General features: G+C 39.9%; 1 protein-coding gene across 1 annotated transcript in view; it reads left to right on the top strand.

The window, feature by feature from the left end:
* The window catches only part of LOC126272544 (myosin-VIIa-like), a 332006-nt gene that overhangs the window by 115858 nt on the left and 195944 nt on the right, over window positions 1–20204 (top strand). The gene's annotated exons all lie outside the window — the stretch shown is intronic.

The following is a 20204-nucleotide window of genomic DNA, read 5'->3' as shown; positions in this document are numbered from 1 at the left end:
TCTTTTGCACCTTACAAAGTCCTCAGAAGCTCTGCTGTCTGCATTGGTGGACTCATATTCATGGGAATACAAGTTCATACACTGAAAGATACTGTCTATTACATTTGATCATTCGCTTCAGAGATGATTTTTCCTTTAATGATGGATATTAAACAGAGAAGCACAATTAAAAAATGAAAAATACTCAGGGCTGCTACATTGAAAAAATTTTGCATTGAACAGGGGGGAGGGGGGGGGGGGGGGACCTACTTAATTTATACAGAAATGTAGGTCACACTATCACACTATCACTATCATCTGCAGGAAACCCTCTTGATCTTTTGTTAGCCTTGAGGACTAAAAATCCATCTTCAGGGGCAAAGCTTTTACAGAATAAGGTGATCGCAAATTTCAAAAAAGAAAGTAAAAATTTTGCTTACCTGAGGAAATATGGAGGTGAACATAACAGACATTTAAAAGCTTGGTATGTTGAGATACCATATTAATTTTAAACAGCAGCTAAAGGAATAGAAAAGTCAGAAAGAAAAAGAAGTGAAGGGTAGAGAAACACGAAAGTGACATTGAACAACATTAACCTCATGATACATCACATTTGACTTTACCCCACACTTAAACATGAAGTTTTTACTGAAAATTATTCTACATGATTTTTCCCCCCTTACATATCATATTTTCCCTTATATCTTTTTCCATAATTTTTTGAGTGAATTTACATATTTACCATTTATTTTCCATTTATGTGTTTGTGACACAGATCTTTAACGAATGTATTTGAAAAATGTGAACTATGTAAGGAAAGGGACGAAAACGTAGAAAAGTCAACCAAAAACATTAGTAAAGCAAGACTGTAATCGGACATCATGTATACTGTCAGTGAAGATTTTAGTAGTACTTCTCACCAAAAGTGTACGAGGGCTAATAAGTAAGTTTTCATTATTGCCTCAAAAAATAAAGGTATGTAATTAATTTTTTGTTGTCTGCAGGCAGTACACACTGAAGTACTTTTTTTTTTACATTTATATTTATACTCTGCAAACCACCATAAAGTGCTTGGTAGATGGTATGTCTCACTGTACCAGTTTTTAGAGATTCTTCCCATTCCATTCACTTATGGAACATGGGCAGAATGATTGTTGAATTGCCTCTGTGCTTGCAGTCATTATTCTAATCTTATTCTACAATTAGTAGTACATTCCTGGAGTCATCATTTAAAATCAGTTCTTGGGATAGTTTATGTTTATCTTCAAGGGCTTCCAGTTCAGTTCCTTCAGTATCTCTTTGACACTCTCCCACAGGTCAAACATCCCTATGACAATTTGTGCTGCCCTTCTCTGTATACTTTCAGTATCCCCTGTTTGTCCTATTTAGTATGGGTCCTATATACTTGAGGAATATTCTAGAACTGGTCACATGCATGATTTCTAAGCAATCTTCTTTGTAGACTGATTTCACTTCCCAGCATTCCACCAATAAACTTGCTCCACAGTACTATAGCACATGCTAGTGAATCAAAACAAAATATTGCAGGCCATTGACAGAGTGGAGTATTGAGTGGTAATTTTTATGGCTAATTACTGAATGTCCATAGGATTTTCAGCAGTTATTTATTTATTCCAGTGAGAGTCAGTTTCTGTACAACTGTATTTTTTATTTTATTTTGAAGTTTATCTTGTGTACATGGAATTGATTTCAGGATAATGCTGTCTCATCTTCAGATACCTGTTAGGATAGCTTCTTGAACTGAATGCTGTAGATACCCTCACAGTCATTCCATCAAGAGCGTCTGCCACACACTTTGATAATTCATGTCAAACATCCCCTACTCCCTGCATTGGGCATGGGGATTAAGAATTTCATTTTTAGTAGCAGCAGAAATGTTGTAGCAGTGTCTGTCCACTGTAGATGACTAAAGAAAATTATTTTGTTTCACCACATCCAGCATAATGCTACAGTAGTGTTGTATGGGGCTTTCAGTGAACCAAACTTCAAACAAACTAAAAATTAAATATGTAGTTAAAATTAATTATTTAACTTTATTTTTTTACTGCCTTAATTGAAACTTTATGACAGTCCCTCATACATTAAAATACCTTCCAAGGAAATAAGATACAGAACTTGCTTAAAAAGTACTCACTTACTTGCCTCATCAAATGTGGATAAAATCCCAAACTTTTGATGAATGCCTCCAATCTTCATCAACATCATCATCGGGGGCCAAGTATGACTGCTGTAAAACAGACGAGACTCCTACTTTTACAAAAAGTGGCTATAAAAATGGGAGCCTCGTTAATTTCATGACAGTCAGACTGACAGTAACCCTGAAACTGGTGATGTTGCCCTCACAGGGACACAGGGAAAAAAAGTGATAAAGTTTCAACAAGTTTATTGTCAAACAAAACTATGTCTGTGTCAACTGTAAGAACAAAAGGCACAAAATACAGCACCTTACTTGGTACTGGTACAGAAGCATGACAGAGCTGGTATCTAAAAGTTGTCTAACTGTTTCTACTTTGTACTAATACCACTAGGAGCTTGATAGGGAAATACACTTGCAGGCAAATAATCTGATTTCTGAGAATGTCAGCCTGGTTAGGTCTAACTCAGGCACAGAAAAGTCTATCTTTAATGCAGTTTAGATCCACAGAGGAAACAATGATAAAAGCTGAGAACAGTAGCATTAATCCCTACAATGGGCTTCAGGAGTGTCCTGAGATGATGCGATGAATAGCACTCACACGGAGGTCAGGAGAGACTCTTGAAACCGAAAGAACTGGCTCGTGTAGTGCATACACCAACCTTTATAGTTGAAGTCAGGAGAATAGTTATGATACTGTTTTTTTGTCACATGTTGTGCAGACATGAATAGGTTCCTCGGAAGTGACAACCCCTGGCAGTGCTGGTACTGCTGCCTGGTGTCCAGTCGAGAGTGTAACATGGAAAGTTTGTGATGCCAATGTGTGCAGCATCCATGTAGACTGCATGTATGCCTGAGGTACCTGGGGGTTTGCTGCTCTCTTTTTGATGGATTTCTGATACAGCAATAACCTCTCCTGTAAAAGTAGTAGCCTCGGCAGTTTTGTGATAGTCAGCACTAGTGTCCAATGACAGTGATGGAGGCAACTGTCAAAAGACTGGGATTTTATCTGAATAAACCAAGAACTTTTTATGATAGGACTCCATCGCAAAAGACTTGATAGACAGATACAGAACTTGACTGATTTGTCATCATTCATTTGACAATGAAAATAGTTTAAAAATTTTATGATACATCGGGAGCTACAGACAGCAGTGACCATATATAACATAGTCATATTGCACAAAAGAAAGAAATACTAATAGTTATGCCTTGGAGAAGGAATGGAAAAAACTATTATGAGTACAAATATGCATGCGACACTCACCTAGTAAATACATTGAGGTGACAAAAGTCATGAGATAGTGATATTCACATATACAGATGGTGGTAGTATGGTGTACACAAGAGATAAAAGGACAGCGCATTGGCAGTGCTGTCAGTTGTACTCAGGTGATTCATGTGAAAGGTGTCTGACATGGTTATGGCTGCACTTTGGGAATTAAAACAGACTTTCAACACAAAATGGGTCAGAGCAAACAGTGACATTCGATTTTGGGAACTGTCAGGGAATTCAATATTCCAAGATACACAGTGTCAAGAGTGTGCCAAGAACACCAAATGTCAGACATTACCTCTGAACACGGACAACATTGTGGCCAAATGTCTTCTATTAACAACTGAGGTCAGTGGCATTTCTGTAGAGTTGTGATTGCTAACAGACAAGCAACTCTGCGTGAAATAACTACAGAAATCTTTGTGGGACATATGACGAATGTATCCATTAGGACAGTGTGGTGAAAGGTGGAATTAATGGGCTCTGATGGCAGACGGCCAATTTTAGTGCCTTAGCTAACAGCACATCATCACCTGTAGTGCCTCTCCTTGACTCATAGCTGACCCTACATGACTGGAAAACTGTGGCCTGCTCAGGTGAGACCCAGTTTCAGTTGGTAAGAACTGATGGTATGGTTTGAGTGTGGCACAGACATTATGAAGCCATGGACCAAAATTGTCAACAATATGCTGTGCAAGCTGGTGGTGGCTCCATAATAGTATGGGCTGTTTACATGGAATGGACTGGGTCCTCTCGTCCAACTGGACAAATCATTGACTGGAAATGGCTCTGTTTGACCACCAGGACACCATTTGCAACCATTCATGGACTTCATGTTCACAAACAATGATGGAATTTTTATGGATGACAATTTGCCATTTCACTGGGCTACAGTTGTTTGCGATTGGCTTGAACAATATTCTGGACAATTCCAGCAAATGAGTGTCCATCCAGATCGCATGACATGAATCCCATCAAATATTTATGGGACATAATCAAGAGGTAGTTCATGCACAAACTGCTGCTCCGGCAACACTTTTCTGATTACAGTGATACAGGCAGCATGACTCAATATTTCTGCAGGGGGCTTCCAACAATTTGTTGAGACAATGCCACCTGAAGTTGCTGCACTGTGCTGGGTAAAAGGAGGTCTGACACGTATTAGGAGGTATCCCATAACTCTTTTGACCTCACTGTAAACAGATATAGGTCTTTTACTTGAGCATAGTTACACAGAATACCCTTAATTGTGTGGACATAATTCTGACAACTATACATGACTGGGATCAATAAAACCACATTTACATGACTTTGAAAGTTCTTAGCAGTTATTTCATTTTTTTGGTGATGATATGCCCCTTTGAACCCATATATCCTGAGGAAATTCCCAAGGTAAGGCTTTGAAGCTTGCTTAAGTGTGCTTGGACAAAATAAGTAGTAGTTACAAATGTTGTACAATATAAAATAGACACTACAAATTGATAAGATTGACTAATACCCACAAATTCATGTTAACATTTAGTGACTGGAGTTGGCTGCTAATTGGAATGAAAATAAGTAAAATAAGACAGCCTCTGTTCCTTTCCTCTCTAGCTTCTTAGAGAGCAAATTACCAGAGTTCTTGGGAGATGATTGTTGTTGTTTTTGTTTTCATTGTCTTCAGTGCAAATACGAGTTGGATTCAGCCTGCATGCTAGTCTATCCTGTAAAAGCCTCTTCATCTCTGGACAACTGCTGTGATCTACATCCATTTTAACTGGCTTACTGTATTTGTACACAATCCTCTCTTACAGTTTTTATCTCATCCCTGCACTCTTCCCTCCATTACCAAACTGACTATTTTCTGTTGCCCCAGTATGTGTCCTATCAACAGCTCACATCATTTATTCAATTTGTAACATAAATTTCTTTTTGCTCCAGTTTGATTCATTTAAATTTGCTGTCTCTCACATAATTACAGTGTCATAAGCAAATATGAAACTTCGTATTTCTTCTCTCTGAACTTTAATCCCCTTTCCAGATTTATACTTGGTTTTTCTTTACTGCTTGCCCAGTGACAGATTACAACCCTGTCTCACCCCCTTCTCAACTATGACTTCCCTTTCATATCCTTTGACTCTTTTGCTTCCTGTGTTTTATTTGTGCTACCTTCAAAATTCCAAAGATTGTAGTCCAAATACAAGTCTAAATACACAAATCCTATTTTCATGCCCTTGACAGCAAGGGACCAATTCACTTTAATTGACATTCTATCAGTAGTGATGAACAATGCTTTTATTATGTCATTGAACATTGAACATGAACAGCAGGTAAATGGAAACCTGTCTACACAAGAAAATATGAGTCATTGCTTGATAACAAGAAAATGGATCACTGTTTGACAACTACAATTTCAAAGTTAACACTTCATCTCACCAATAGGAAATTCTCACAGAGCCTTAGTTCAGTCACAGGAACAGGCAGTTTCTCACAGTGTCAATAAATGCCAAGTTCCAATGAGGCAGCAGTCAGCAATGAGCAGTGTCTGCACATGCTGATGGCTGAGCAGCTTGAAGAACATGCAGCAGGCAGCGTCCAGCAAAGCCATGGTTGGTGCCAAGCAGTGGCTGCATAGAATAATGCCATAGCAGCTCTTGTATCTTACGGGCTTGTTGAGGATATAGAGAAGTTGAATCCAATGAAGCAGTGCTTAGTAGCAAGTGGTAACCACAAGGGGAAAGCTTGGAAGGCATGCTGCAGAGTCCTACGAGGCTACGGTCAGCAGTGGTATGTCTGTATCCACCAATCGCGTGACTGCTCGGGGAGATGTCTAATATCAAGGACTGGAGCTCAGCTGGTTATATATACACTCAGTGGAAGCCTACTCCATTGGTTTCCAGGTGGCACATGACCAGCATAGGAAAATATTTCTGTGATGGTGTGCCACCATCACAGAAATATTTGGGGTGGTGAAAGTTGGTGTCTTGGTGCCATGCTGAGCTTTCAATAAGCCTGCCAGTAAACATGTTTATATTTATCAGCATTTGACTTGTGGTCTTCCACCAATCGAGTGTTTATTATCGTTGGTTGAGTAGTGGTGAGATGGTCACTGGCCATCTGATTGTATTGTGGTACAACTGATTTTCTAAGGAGTACTGCATACGAATATAATACCTATAAATGTTGGTTTGTCTCTGTTTAAGAGATTAGACTGTCATTATTAGCTATTATGATAACCTGCATATTTTATTGCAGCTATATATGAACTAAATGTACAGAGGAGAATAATTTATTATACTTGTATAACTGTGCATTGGATGAGGAGTATTCTGCTGACCCAGCATTTATTACCAGCAGTCAAAGGGGCCATGGAAGGTGTCCTGGTGGATGGTAGTGGCTATTTGCACAAAGTGATGAATCCCATGGGTGACCAGTTTGATCAGAGTCCAGGGATAGTCAAGAGTGCGCCTATGAGGGAGTGGCACCAGGCAGAGATTGGCAGATGGAAGTCTGCATCATGCAGAGCCATATCCTTGAAAACATTTTATGTATATGAGATATGCCAGTCAATATTACACTCCCTGTAGGAGCAAGACCAGATGCACGAGGAGGGAGAGGTGGGGATATGGAAGGGGCCTGGTGTGGGTGTCGCAAGAGCCCAGCATGACCACAAGGATGACACTGCCTGTGGACATCGGTGGCCCATGGGAACAGGACTTGACCAATGGTGGCCACTTGTCAGATGACTGAAGGCAGTTAGCTGAAACTGAGCTGCTGAAGTGAGTTCCAGTAGATGGGCTATGTGAGTGGCAAACTTATGCATGGAATTGAGCGGAAAGTGTAGGGTGCTGTGATTCCATTCACACGACCTAAGGACTGACACAGAGTTTGGAAATGTCAGCAGTGATCAGTTAGAAGGTGGAGGACCACTGAGAAATGTATGAGAAATTCTGGAGGCAGATAGGTGGGCCTTAAGCTGATTAGATTTGAGTGCACTAGGTGCGACATCTGGGGTAAACTGGGGAAGAAGGGGATTTTGTGATGTGGTGTGGGAGAAGGGCGAAGAGCACTGCAGGAAGCTGAAGGCAACAACTGAAGAAATGAGGCCAGAGGGAAGTCCATCAGTATGATGATACCGATGGTCCTGGTGATGCAGGACACAACTAGGCCGATGCGGCTGGGCACCAATGAAACCAGCATCATCTGGTCTGGCATCAACATATGGCAGGCTGGTGGGTAGTTGGCAGGAACCAATGGTTTCAACTGGCTAGTGACAGATCAGTGGCACAGTGGCAGGGAGCCGACAGGCTTGGCCAGATGGTGATGGACCAGTGGGTCATCGACGGGGCTAGCATCAATGGGTGAGAGGCCATTAGTATGTTTTCAGAGCACTGAACAGCTCTACCAGAATGCAGTGGGCCAGTGTGACACTGGGAAGGGACTGATAGGCTTTGCTAGTGGTGCGCAGGAGCCAGTATTGAGGGAGTCAGAGGTGCAGGAGCTAGATGTGTGAGAGCCAGAGGCACTGTCCATAGACCCACTGGAACCAGGGAATGATGGTGGGGGCGGTGGAGGAAAAAGCATCTCTCCACATGCCTGACCTGTCACCAGTGTGGCATGTGTGGGCTTGAATTCCACAATTTGCTCACAGCATTGCTCCCACTATATATGTAGCACTTGTTCCTGGAGGTGTAATCAGTTCTGCCAGCATTGCAGGAAAGCCAGGTCCACAGCAGTCACCAATGAACAAGAGTAGTGTACTGTCTGAGTTAAAAAAGAAAATGTTGCAACTTCACTCAGGCTTGTACACAACCTTTTATCATGACTCGTCTGCAAAAGGGGTTCGGTTGTGCACAGTTGCATTCACACCCTATAGTGAGTAAATAGCCAGCCTAAGTACAGCAGTGGCTGAATTCAAGTATTTGTCTAAATCATGATTGTTCACAAATGTTTTACACCAACAACAGCTTAGAATGAAAACGTTTTTATTTTACTAAATCACATTAACAACATAAACTGATGGCCATGTGATATTATGTTGACGGCACTTAGCCACACCGACCTTACCACACCGTCGGACCACGATCAAAAGACCTTTGTCCCCTATCCTCTGTCCTGCGTCCAGTCACCTGACACTACATTAGTCAAATATATTATTTCTAAACATGGCATCATGCATTTACTATGTTACAATATTAAAATATGTAAAACTAAATACCTTACATTATTTTGTAGACAATCATCAGATTATTTACATATTTAAGGGCAAACCACTTTTTGGCAGTTTCACCCCTCTTCTTTTGTTTAATCACGTCTTTGCATAAAAGGTGTGGCATACGAAATACTCATTTTGCTTTACATAGATCGAAAACTCAAAAGTACCTTCACAATGAAAGACAGTAACTTATTATGCAGAGGTTCTCAAACATCCTTGCAACTTAATTTTTATATAAACATGTTCTTTAATGTCCAAGATATTATCCCTGCTACTATGCTTTAAATTTGAGTTTTGAACTATTTTGAAGAGCTCTTATGTTTATGGAGTACTCCTATTTCAGTGATCAGATACCCAGCAAATCCAATGATCAGCAAGACAAGCACATCTTACATTATTAACATATGTACCAAGTTATGCTCTGAGACATATGCAATTATGTAACTAAGTAAATCAATGTGAAACTGTTATGCACTGCCTCCTCTCTTTATCAAGACAGTGACTCCATAGATATATTGACTTGTGCTTGCTACACCCCAGCTGTTCTTCCACAGTAAACATTACCACATCCAGCAAATTAGTTATACTATTACAGTATCCCTTGTAACCTCACAACGTGAAAATGTCACATGTGTATTATCATCAGACATCACCAGTTCTGTGCCCATGAGTGCAAGGGAACAACACACTTTACTTGACATTTCACTGGTTAGCAAAGAACAAAGCTTTTATTATATAACCAAACATTAAATATGAACAACAGCTAAAATAGAAACCTGCCACACAACAAAGTGAGAGTCACTGCTTCACAACAAGAAATTAAGAGTGACTACTTGATACATGCAACTGTAAGGTTAACACTGCACCCCATCAATAGGAAGTTCTCATAGAGTCTAAGTTCCCTCATAGTAATAGGAAGTATCTCACAGTCCTAATAAGGCAGTGGTCAGCAAGACTGGTGCCTCAACGTGATGATGGCTGGGTGGTCTGAAAAACATATGGCAGGCACCATCCAGTAAGGCAGCATGTGACTGACAAAGAAAAATTGTTCTGTGATGGTGGTGCCACTTGGTATGACAATGGCACCTTGATGTTGTGCAGAGATTTTTGGAAGCCTGCCAGTAAACAAGTTCATATATATCAGCAGTAGACATGTGTTCCACCAATCCAGCATTTATTATTGTTGCTCAAGCTGTGGTGTGATGGTCACTGGCCATCTGGTTGTATTGTGCTACAGGCGATTTTCTAGGGGGTACTGCTTTTGGATAGAACACCTATAAATGTTGGTTTGTCCCTGTATAAGAGATTAAACTGTTGTTATTATCTATTACTATGGTACGGTAAGCTATAATAACATATGCATTTTATTGCAGCGTTATATAAACTAGATGTATGAGTAAGAGAATATTTGTCATACTTATGTAACTGTATGTCTGCATTGCTTTCTTGTAATTAAAAAGGAAGAGTGGAGTGTGACAACTTGTCAGAGTCAGAACATGAGATAAGTTAGAGAAGGATTTGCTGAAGAAGAGGATAGTTAGAGATTTGATTGAACTCAGCTCTTCTTGAATAGAAGTCTACTAAATTAATCATTATGCTACTTCATTCAGTTATTATGTCATGTGACTGGGGCCTCCTGTTGGGTAGACCGTCCGCCTGGTGCAAGTCTTTCGATTTGATGCCACATCGGTGACTTGTGCATCAATGGGGATGAAATGATGATGATTAGGATAACCCAACACCCACTCTCTGAGCGGAGAAAATGTCCAACCCAACCGGGAATTGAACCCGGGCCCTTAGGATTGACATTCTGTCGTGCTGACCACTCAGCTACTGGGGGCGGATACCTCATTCAGCAATTTCATCTTTTGAAGAGAGGTACAGCTCAGCCATTCTTTTACACATTTATCTTTTGACCAAAGTCTTTTTCTGAAAAGAAAACACACACACATTTATACAATCAAGCACACCTCACACAAACATGACCACCATCTCTGGAGCTCATATCAGAATACCAAAGTTTGGACATAATTCTCAAATTTGTTTGTGATGTCTGGCAAGTGACAAAGGTCACTCTGCTGTATTTACATTTAGCAATATTTTTCAACCAGTCTACTTTTTACTATTTCAGAATTTTTATTTCCAGTTTCACCCTAACATTGTGATCGTACGAGTAAATTATTTTTGTGAATATTTCATAGCTTTATTTTATAACTCATTGGAAGCCCTCGTTTAATCAGATAACACTGTAATTTAAGATCTTATAAAGATGGCATTCTTAGTCATATTAATAACATAAAAATGATGATGTAAATAAAACAGAAAGAAACTTCCACATGGGAAAAATATATTAAAAACAAAGATTCCAAGACTTACCAAGCGGGAAAGCGCCGGCAGACAGGCACATGAACAAAACACACAAACACACACAGAGAATTACGAGCTTTCGCAACTGGCAGTTGCTTCGTCAGGAAAGAGGGAAGGAGAGGGAAAAATGAAAGGATGTGGGTTTTAAGGGAGAGGGTAAGGAGTCATTCCAATCCCGGGAGCGGAAAGACTTCCCTTAGGGGAAAAAAAGGACAGGTGTACACTCGCACACACACACACATATCCATCCGCACATACACAGACACAAGCAGACATATTTAAAGGCAAATGTCCAGAACCTTGTCTACACATGTGAGAAGGTTCATGTGACCACTGATATCAGAATCTTTGACGACTGACACAGAATGTCCAACTTGTATGGCACTTCTCTCAAAGGTCACTTCTGCCACTCTGAAGGCCACTATTTGATCCCTCTCAAGCTTGTTTAGTTGGCTGTAGGAAGCACGAGCGCATTTCTATGGCATGGCTGCCTGCTCGTTTCACACATTTGCACCACACTGAGCCTTCTGGCTATGAGCGCCAGTGTGCTGTCTGCTGGTGGACAAAGTTGAAACTTTTATTAGTACATCTACAATCCCCTAGATGGCATAATAATAATAATAATAATAATAATAATAATAGTAATAGTAATTTTATTGTCATTCGGCCATTACAGCAATAGACAATGTCAGGCATATAATACAATATAACTGTTAATTAAAGGAAAACAAGAAGCATGTCATTAACACTATAAAATTATATTCCATTTTAAATAATCACATATGTCATAGAATGGGTGAGCAACTAGTCATTCATACAGTTATTGTTTGAGTGTTTGTTCAGGTAGTTCTTATACATATTGTGGAAGCTTATTAAATCATTTGTGCCCCATCAGTTCATAGCTGTTAAGTGACTTTAACAATCTGTGGTAAGGAGTATAAATGCATCTGCTCCTTCCCGTGTTGTAGAAATGAATATTTTCTCTATGTTTTGCTTCCAGTAATTTCTTTTTTGTGTGGAGTAAAACATGGTAAATATATAGATTTATTGCAGTCATGATTTTTTGTTCACAGAGCAAAGGTTTGCAGTGTGCTTTATATGGAGAACCAGTAATTATCCTAATGGTTTTCTTTTCTAGTATTAGGATGTCACACACTGAACTCAAGTTCCCCCATAAAATAATACCGTATGTTAGGATCGTTTGGAAAACGCAAAATACAATACCCTAACATAATTTTGAGGTACACAGTCCATAAGTCACTGTAGTAAATACATCACTCTAGACAATTCACAACTAACATACTGTACATGTTGACCCCAAGGTAATCTTTAATCTTAACACAACTAGGATTATCTGATGGAGGCTTATCTTTTAGACTAAAAACAATCTGCTACATTTTGTTATCATTCAGTAGGAAGCCATTTACTTCAAACCAATAGGATGCTTGAGCCATTGTCTCTGCAACACAAGCTCTGAGGCTACTGAAATAATTACTACACTGAAGGAAAGTTGTATCATCTGCATATACATCTACATCTACAACCATACTCCGCAACCCACCTGACGGTGTGTGGCGGAGGGTACCCTGAGTATCTCTATCAGTTCTCCCTTCTATTCCAGTCTCGTATTGTTTGTGGAAAGAAGGATTGTCAGTATGCTTCTGTGTGGGCTCTAATCTCTCTGATTTTATCCTCATGGTCTCTTTGCGAGATATACGTAGGAGGGAGCAATATACTGCTTGACTCTTTGGTGAAGGTATGTTCTCGAAACTTTAACAAAAGCCCGTACCAAGCTACTGAGCATCTCTCCTCCACTGGAGTTTATCCATCATCTCCGTAATGCTTTCGTGATTACTAAATGACCCTGTAACAAAGCGCGCTGATCTCCTTTGGATCTTCTCTATCCCCTCTATCAACCCTATCTGGCACGGATCCCAACTGCTGAGCAGTATTCAAGCAGTGGACGAACAAGCATACTGCAACCTATTTCCTTTGTTTTCGGATTGCATTTCCTTAGGATTCTTCCAATGAATCTCAGTCTGGCAACTGCTTTACTGACAATCAACTTTATATGATTATTCCATTTTAAATCACTCCTAATGCGTACTCCCAGATAATTTATGGAATTAACCTTTCCAGTTGCTGACCTGCTATTTTGTAGCTAAATGATAAGGTATCTATCTTTCTATGTATAAGCAGCACATTACACTTGTCTACATTGAGATTCAATTGCCATTCCCTGCACCATGCGTCAATTTGCTGCAGATCCTCCTGCATTTCAGTACAATTTTCCATTGTTACAACCTCTTGATATACCACAGCATCATCCGCAGAAAGCCTCAGTGAACTTCCGATGTCATCCACCAGGTCATTTATGTATATTGTGAATAGCAACGGTCCTATGACACTCCCCTGCGGCACACCTGAAATCACTCTTACTTCGGAAGACTTCTCTCCATTGAGAATGACATGCTACATTCTGTTATCTAGGAACTCCTCAATCAAATCACACAATTGGTCTGATAGTCCATATGCTCTTACTTTGTTCATTAAACGACTGTGGTGAACTGTATCGAACGCCTTGCGGAAGTCAAGAAACACGGCATCTACCTGTAAACCCGTGTGTATGGGCCTCTGAGTCTTGTGGATGAATAGCATGAGATGGGTTTCACACGACCGTCTTTTTCGAAACCCATGCTGATTCCTACAGAGTAGATTTCTAGTCTCCAGAAAAGTCATTATACTCCAACATAATATGTGTTCCAAAATTCTACAACTGATCGACATTAGAGTTATAGGTCTACAGTTATGCACATCTGTTCAATGTCCCTTCTTGAAAACGGGGATGACCTGTGCCCTTTGCCAATCCTTTGGAATGCTACGCTCTTCTAGAGATCTACGGCACACCGCTGCAAGAAGGGGGGCAAGTTCTTTTGCATACTCTGTGTAAAATTGAACTGGTATCCCATCAGGTCCAGCGGCCTTTCCTCTTTTGAGCGATTTTAATTGTTCCTCTATCCTTCTGTCATCTATTTCGATATCTACCATTTTGTCATCTCTGTGACAATCTAGAGAAGGAACTACAGTGCAGTCTGAGCCTGCTTTAACCGTGACCTTCACCCAAATCATTTCACAATTCGAATCTCCGTCAATTTCCTTCGATACTATTGCACTTCTTATCGCTTTAAACACTGTCCAGCCTGTCTCTGCAGTATACATTCCAATCTGAGTTTAGGATTTTATTACTGTTTACGTCTGGTTTCAGCCAACTTTCTGTCCCTAGTAATATATGGGCGTTGTGACCGTTTATTAATGAGAGCAGTTCTGGGACCTTTCTATAGACGCTCCTGCAGTTTACTATTAGCCATTAATATTGTTATTCCCTGTTGCATTTTGCCCACTCCTACCTTGCCACATCTCAGGAGGCGTCTTGTCGGGCCTATGGAGGGAATTCTCTAACCTAAAAAACTCCCATGTGCACTCCACACATACTCCGCTACCCTTGTAGCCACTTCCGGCGTGTAGTGCACGCTTGACCTATTCAGGGGGACCCTACATTTCTCCACTCGATAGTGGAGGTCGAGGAATTTGCACCCCAGATCTCCACAGAATCGTCTGAGCCTCTGGTTTAAGCCTTCCACTTGGCTCCAAACCAGAGGACCGTGATCGGTTCTGGGAACGATACTACAAATAGTTAGCTCTGATTCCACCCCGCGAGCAAGGCTTTCCGCCTTCACTAATTCCGCCTACCGCCTGTACAAACTGAGGATGACCTTTGAACACAGACAGCAGGAGTCATTGGAGCCGACATGAGCAACAATTTGCAGTCGGGTGCACCCAGTGCTGTCTATTGCTGCCGGTAGGGCCTCCTCCATATCTCGGATGAGACCCCCCGGCAAGCAGACAGAGTGAACACTGGCCTTCTTCCCTGACCTTTCTGCTATTTCCCTAAGGGGCTCCATCACTCTCCTAACGTTGGAGCCCCCAATAACTAATAAACCCCTCCCCCCGTGTGCCTGCTTGGACCTTGCTGAAGGAGCAGCCACATGTCCACTCACAGGCAGAGCGGGCGATGCCACACGGCCAGCCTCCATATTTACCCTCCGCCTCATGCGCTGTGAATGCCGCTGAACCCGCCACTCCCCTTGGGGAGAGGGTGGCCCAACTGCGCCCAGTACCCCCGAAGATGTCTTGACAGCAGTGACAGTGGGTGAAGCATGTAACACCTGGGGTGTACCTTGCGACGCACCAGACTCCCCACTGCCGCTACACTCCGAGGTAGCAGCCTGAAGATGGCTGACCGTGGCCATCAACACGTTCAGCTGTTCGCGAACAGTGGCCAACTCCTCCTGCGTCCGTACACAGCAGTCACACATCCTATCTATCCTAAGGAATCAATTTACTGAAGAGAGTTAATCAACTTTTAACTAGACAGCTAATTCACTAAAGGCAGCTGATTATTGACTAAACTGTGATTGCTAGCCACTTTTTGTAGAAAACAATGAAAATAGCACTACCTGTCTCTGGACTGTATTGAAAACAAACACTAGCACTACTGGCACTATGGTTGACTAAAGGGACTCTCTCTGACTGTATTCAAAACAAACACAAAATCTATGGAACACTATTAATATCACTCAACAATTAAAGCTTCCTAAAAGCAAAAACACACGGAAGAAGAAGTGACAAGTAAGAAAAATGCAGATAATACTTAAATTAAGGTAGCTCGCTGCACAGTAGACATGAAGCAGATGGCGGTTAGGACGACACTGCCACTACAGGCACTATGGCTGACTAAAGGGACTCTCTCTGACTGTATTCCAAACAAACACGAAATCTATGGAACACTATTAATAGCACTCAACAATTAAAGCTTCCTAAAAGCAAAAACACATGGAAGAAGAAGTGACAAGTAAGAAAAATACAGTTAATACTTAAATTAAGGTAGCTTGCTGCACAGCAGATGTGAAGCAGACAGCGGACTGTCATGGGCTTAATGAATGATGGAAGATCATTAATCATTATCAGGAACATAAAAGGCCCCGGTACAGATCCCTGTGGCACACCTATTTTAACTAGTTCAATACTGGACTTTTCTTTACCTGCACTAACAGCTTGCTTGCGATCTTGTAGGTATGATTTTTAATAGTTTAGGTCTGTTACCTTGAATGCTGTAGTACTCCATTTTTTCTAGGAGTATTTTATGCTCTACACTGTTGAAAGCCTTATTTAGATCACAAAAGGTGATTTGAGCAAATCCTTTATCCTCAAACACTTGATGTTTGTGTTTGACTACTGAGTCTATAACATCAACAGTTGACAAGTTTTTCCTAAAACCATACTATGATTCACTAATTATTCATGCATTTTCAAAGTACACATATAACGGTTGGTATATTACACATTCAAACACTTTAGAGAGAGCTGGGACTGTGGAAATTGGTCTGTAGCTTGAAGGTGAGTCAATATCTCCTTTTTTAAAATATTGGAACTCCCCTAGACACTTTTAGCTCATCAGGAAATTATCGCTCATATATACACTTATTTTTGCAGTACGTTAAAGGATAATACTTTTTTCGAAATGTTACAAGAAGTGTCACATATGTCTACACTCTCAGATGGTTTCAAATGTTTAACTATTTTTAGGACGAGACTAGGTGGGACCTCAGAGAAGGTTAAACATACTTGTATTTACTAGTGGTTTACAGACATTTTTTGAAAGAATCTCAAATGAGCTAATGACAAGTTTTGTGACTGCATTTCCTACTTCTTGTACTGATTTAATAAAGAATTCATTGAATTTCTAAGGTCATACATGGATTTTTGTATTTATTTCATCTTTAATAACACTATTTATTAGTTTACATGCAGCTTTGCATTTATTTGTGTAATTCTCAATACTGTTAAAGTCATGTAATCTTTTGGCTTCCACAATGGCTTTTTGTGCTTATTCCTACATTGAACATAGGCTGATCTGCCATGGTTGGTCTTCAGATTTTTATGTATACTGTGCAACAACACAACTTGGTTTTTCAGATTTGTTAGTTGTGCAGTATACCATGGGTTTTGTTTGCTTATACCCGTGCCTTTGGGGCCTTTGTCGATTATTTTGCATTTCTTTATCAGAATGTAGTCAGAAAAATCTTTCAAATTTTAGTTTTGCTGACAGATCTTTAAGTACACTATAATTTGTGTCACCAGACCATTGGCCACACCAGTCTTTATTAGTAAGGGACTTAACAAAACCTGCCAATTTTATCATTTTTGACTGGTCTAGTGATTACCATTTTTGGGACAGACTTATCAATGTTACACTTATCAGCACGTAACCTACTTATGTAATTTAATGATACAGAATCATGGTCTGAGAATGGGAATCTGCATTCAAACCTCCACCTATACTATTACGATGTTATAATGTAACTATTTTGTCTTTCATGTCCAGTGTCCACATACTGAATCAAACTTTTCAGCATTTCAGCTTATTGTCTGGCTTTAGTTAAGACATTTTGTAATTCTTCCCTCACATTTATTTCAAGTCTTGCATTACACATCTCTAAGGCAGCTTCAGGACCTTTGGACTCAGTTCCACAATCACACAAATTTTTACTAAGATTTGCTACCATGAAGCAACATGAATGATACCATTTGTGTGTCACTATACATGTTTTGACACCTTTTATCATTTTTTTTTCACGTAGTAGACAATTTACTGATGGTAATTTACTGATATTTACTGTGTGATCTACCAGTGAGTCCATGTGTGCCGCCATCTTGAATTACACTCTAATGGCAACTAATGATCAAATATTGAAGAACAGTATGAGTAAGTTGGAAAAATTCATTATGTATTCATGAAAAATAATGGATGCAGGACTAAAGAGGTTATACTCAGCTCAGCCCCAGCAGCCAGAGGGAGGGGTCATGTGTGTGCATGTTGTGCTTCTGTGAATGTATCTGATCAGAATCTTATCTGATCAAAATTGTTCTCATCTTTCTACATGTACTAATTTTCCAGCAGTGTGTAAGTGAACCAAAACATAAAAATTTTGTGACTGAATATCTAGGTACCTTAACCAATCCACAGATTTTAATGTGATTCATTGCAGTTCATAGACTCTACCAGGAAATTTTGATATTAAATGCTCTACAGTCAGGTGCTGCACAACAATCCCACAGTTGCACATCAGGACATTCCTGAATCCCCATTCATGCGAACAGATACCACACCTTCCATGCCATGTACAGAATAAGAGCTGTCCATAGTTTCCTCAGAAGACCAAATCAACACACATTTTTATTAGGATCAGTAACAAAGTGAGAATTTGCTGGAGGAAACTTCTGATATAGGTGTTTATTCTTTCCGCGCACTATACGAGATTGGAATAATAGAAAATTGTGAAGGTGGTTCGATGAACCCTCTGCCAGGCACTTAAATGTGATTTGCAGATGTTCCATGTAGATGTAGGTATAGCTTCCAAACCTCTTTCCATTCTTCGCACACATCACACACAAGAGGCACATCTCATGTTGACCATGGTGGCTTCCTGGATTTAAGCCTGCTGGTGGGTATATTCTGCAGCTGGGTACACACAAGTAGGTTTTGATAAGTAATACACTTTTGGAACTCTCTGATTGTCTAATTGATACTGATGTAGTATTATATAATACAGGCAGCTATGAAATAGTGATGATTTAGTATTGCCACTAATTATTCTCATCGCTTGATTTAGTTTAACATCAACTTTGCTTGCATGTGCAATGTTTTTTCCATGCTGGAGCACAGTACTATGTTGAAGAGTGGACCAGTGCCAACATAGTAGTACAAAGAGTATCTGCATTTGCACCCCATCCTGACCGAGCTAGTTCTCTAATAATATCAGTTCTTGTGTTCACTTTTTTTTACTATCTTTTTGGTGGTTCTTAAAAGTAAGGGTCCACTCCAAAATGACTCCCAAGTTTTTAGGTGTGGGTTATGTTCCAGAGGAACATTTGTGATTTGCCCCAAAGTTCTTATGATGGTAAGAATTTACCTCTTTTTGAGATGGATTTGGCTTCAACCTCTAGTTCTTAAAGTAATTATCCATTGTATTTAAATCTGTCATAAAAACTCTTTCATACTCTATCAGGTTTCCTGTTTGATATGATAAGCTAGTGCTAGATCATCATGAAATTCTATCTTTTTAACATTTATGTTGGACATATTGCCGGTATAAAGGTTAAAAAGGATTGTTGGTAGCATAGAGGCCTGCAGTAACCTATCATTCAACCTTTGCCATCTACTTCATTTTACTCCAAGGGATACTTAGAATCACCTGTTGATAGGGATGCTGTCCATTAGATTAACCAATATTTTGCATGGTAAGATCTCTGCAAATTTAAGTAGCAGGTTGTGGCACCATAAGCTATCAAATGTGGCCATAAGATCAATAAATGCTACTGCTGTCCATAGTTTGTACTGGTAGCCTGCTTTGATAAAGGCTGCTAAAATCAATAACTGAACTGATCACAGCTGCTGCGATTCTTTTGAAAATCAGATTGTTGGAGTGGAATTACTTTGTCTTTTATTGACTGGGTTTGATTTAGCAACTTTCATTATAGCAGTTTATAAAATACACTAACTAGTGATATAGATCTTTAATGTGATGATTCATTTCCAATTTTGTCAGGTTTTTTGGCAGTTATTACTTTTGGAGCCTTAAATTTTGTTGGTCGTTTTCAGATAATCAAAATCATGTTATATGGCTGTAACAACCACTGCTTAGATTTCAGGCCTGTATTTTTCTTTGAACTCTGGATTCACTTCATCGGAACCAGCCACTTTGTTTACACCCACACTTTTCAAAGCTTCCTCCAGCTCATCAGTTGTGAACTTGCATGAGATCTCTGTATGGGGAAGTAGCTGAGGGCACTTGAATCATAACTGTGTCCCCACAAGTCTACTGTGGTTTTTGTTCATAACTGCTTCAGAGTTTTGCAAAACATGTGTTGTGGCTTTGGAATAATGTTGCATTGGTATCACTCAGGCTTAGAATATGCATCCAGATCCTTCTTTAGTTGCCAAAATTTGTGACTTGAGTGCATGAAATTGTGACTCTTTGTAGCTTCTTGTCACTTCTCTCATCTGCAGTAATTTAGACTTGGAGAAGTTCATCTGCTGTTTTTTTTTTGTGTAACTGGATGGTCCTCATATAACTCACCATACTGATCATATCATCCTGTTGCCACTGGAT

This window comes from Schistocerca gregaria, chromosome 5 (genome assembly GCF_023897955.1).
Source record: "Schistocerca gregaria isolate iqSchGreg1 chromosome 5, iqSchGreg1.2, whole genome shotgun sequence".
Lineage (NCBI taxonomy): Eukaryota > Metazoa > Arthropoda > Insecta > Orthoptera > Acrididae > Schistocerca > Schistocerca gregaria.
The sequence above is the reverse complement of the archived record's forward strand: the minus strand, read 5'-3'. Positions and strand labels throughout refer to the sequence as shown.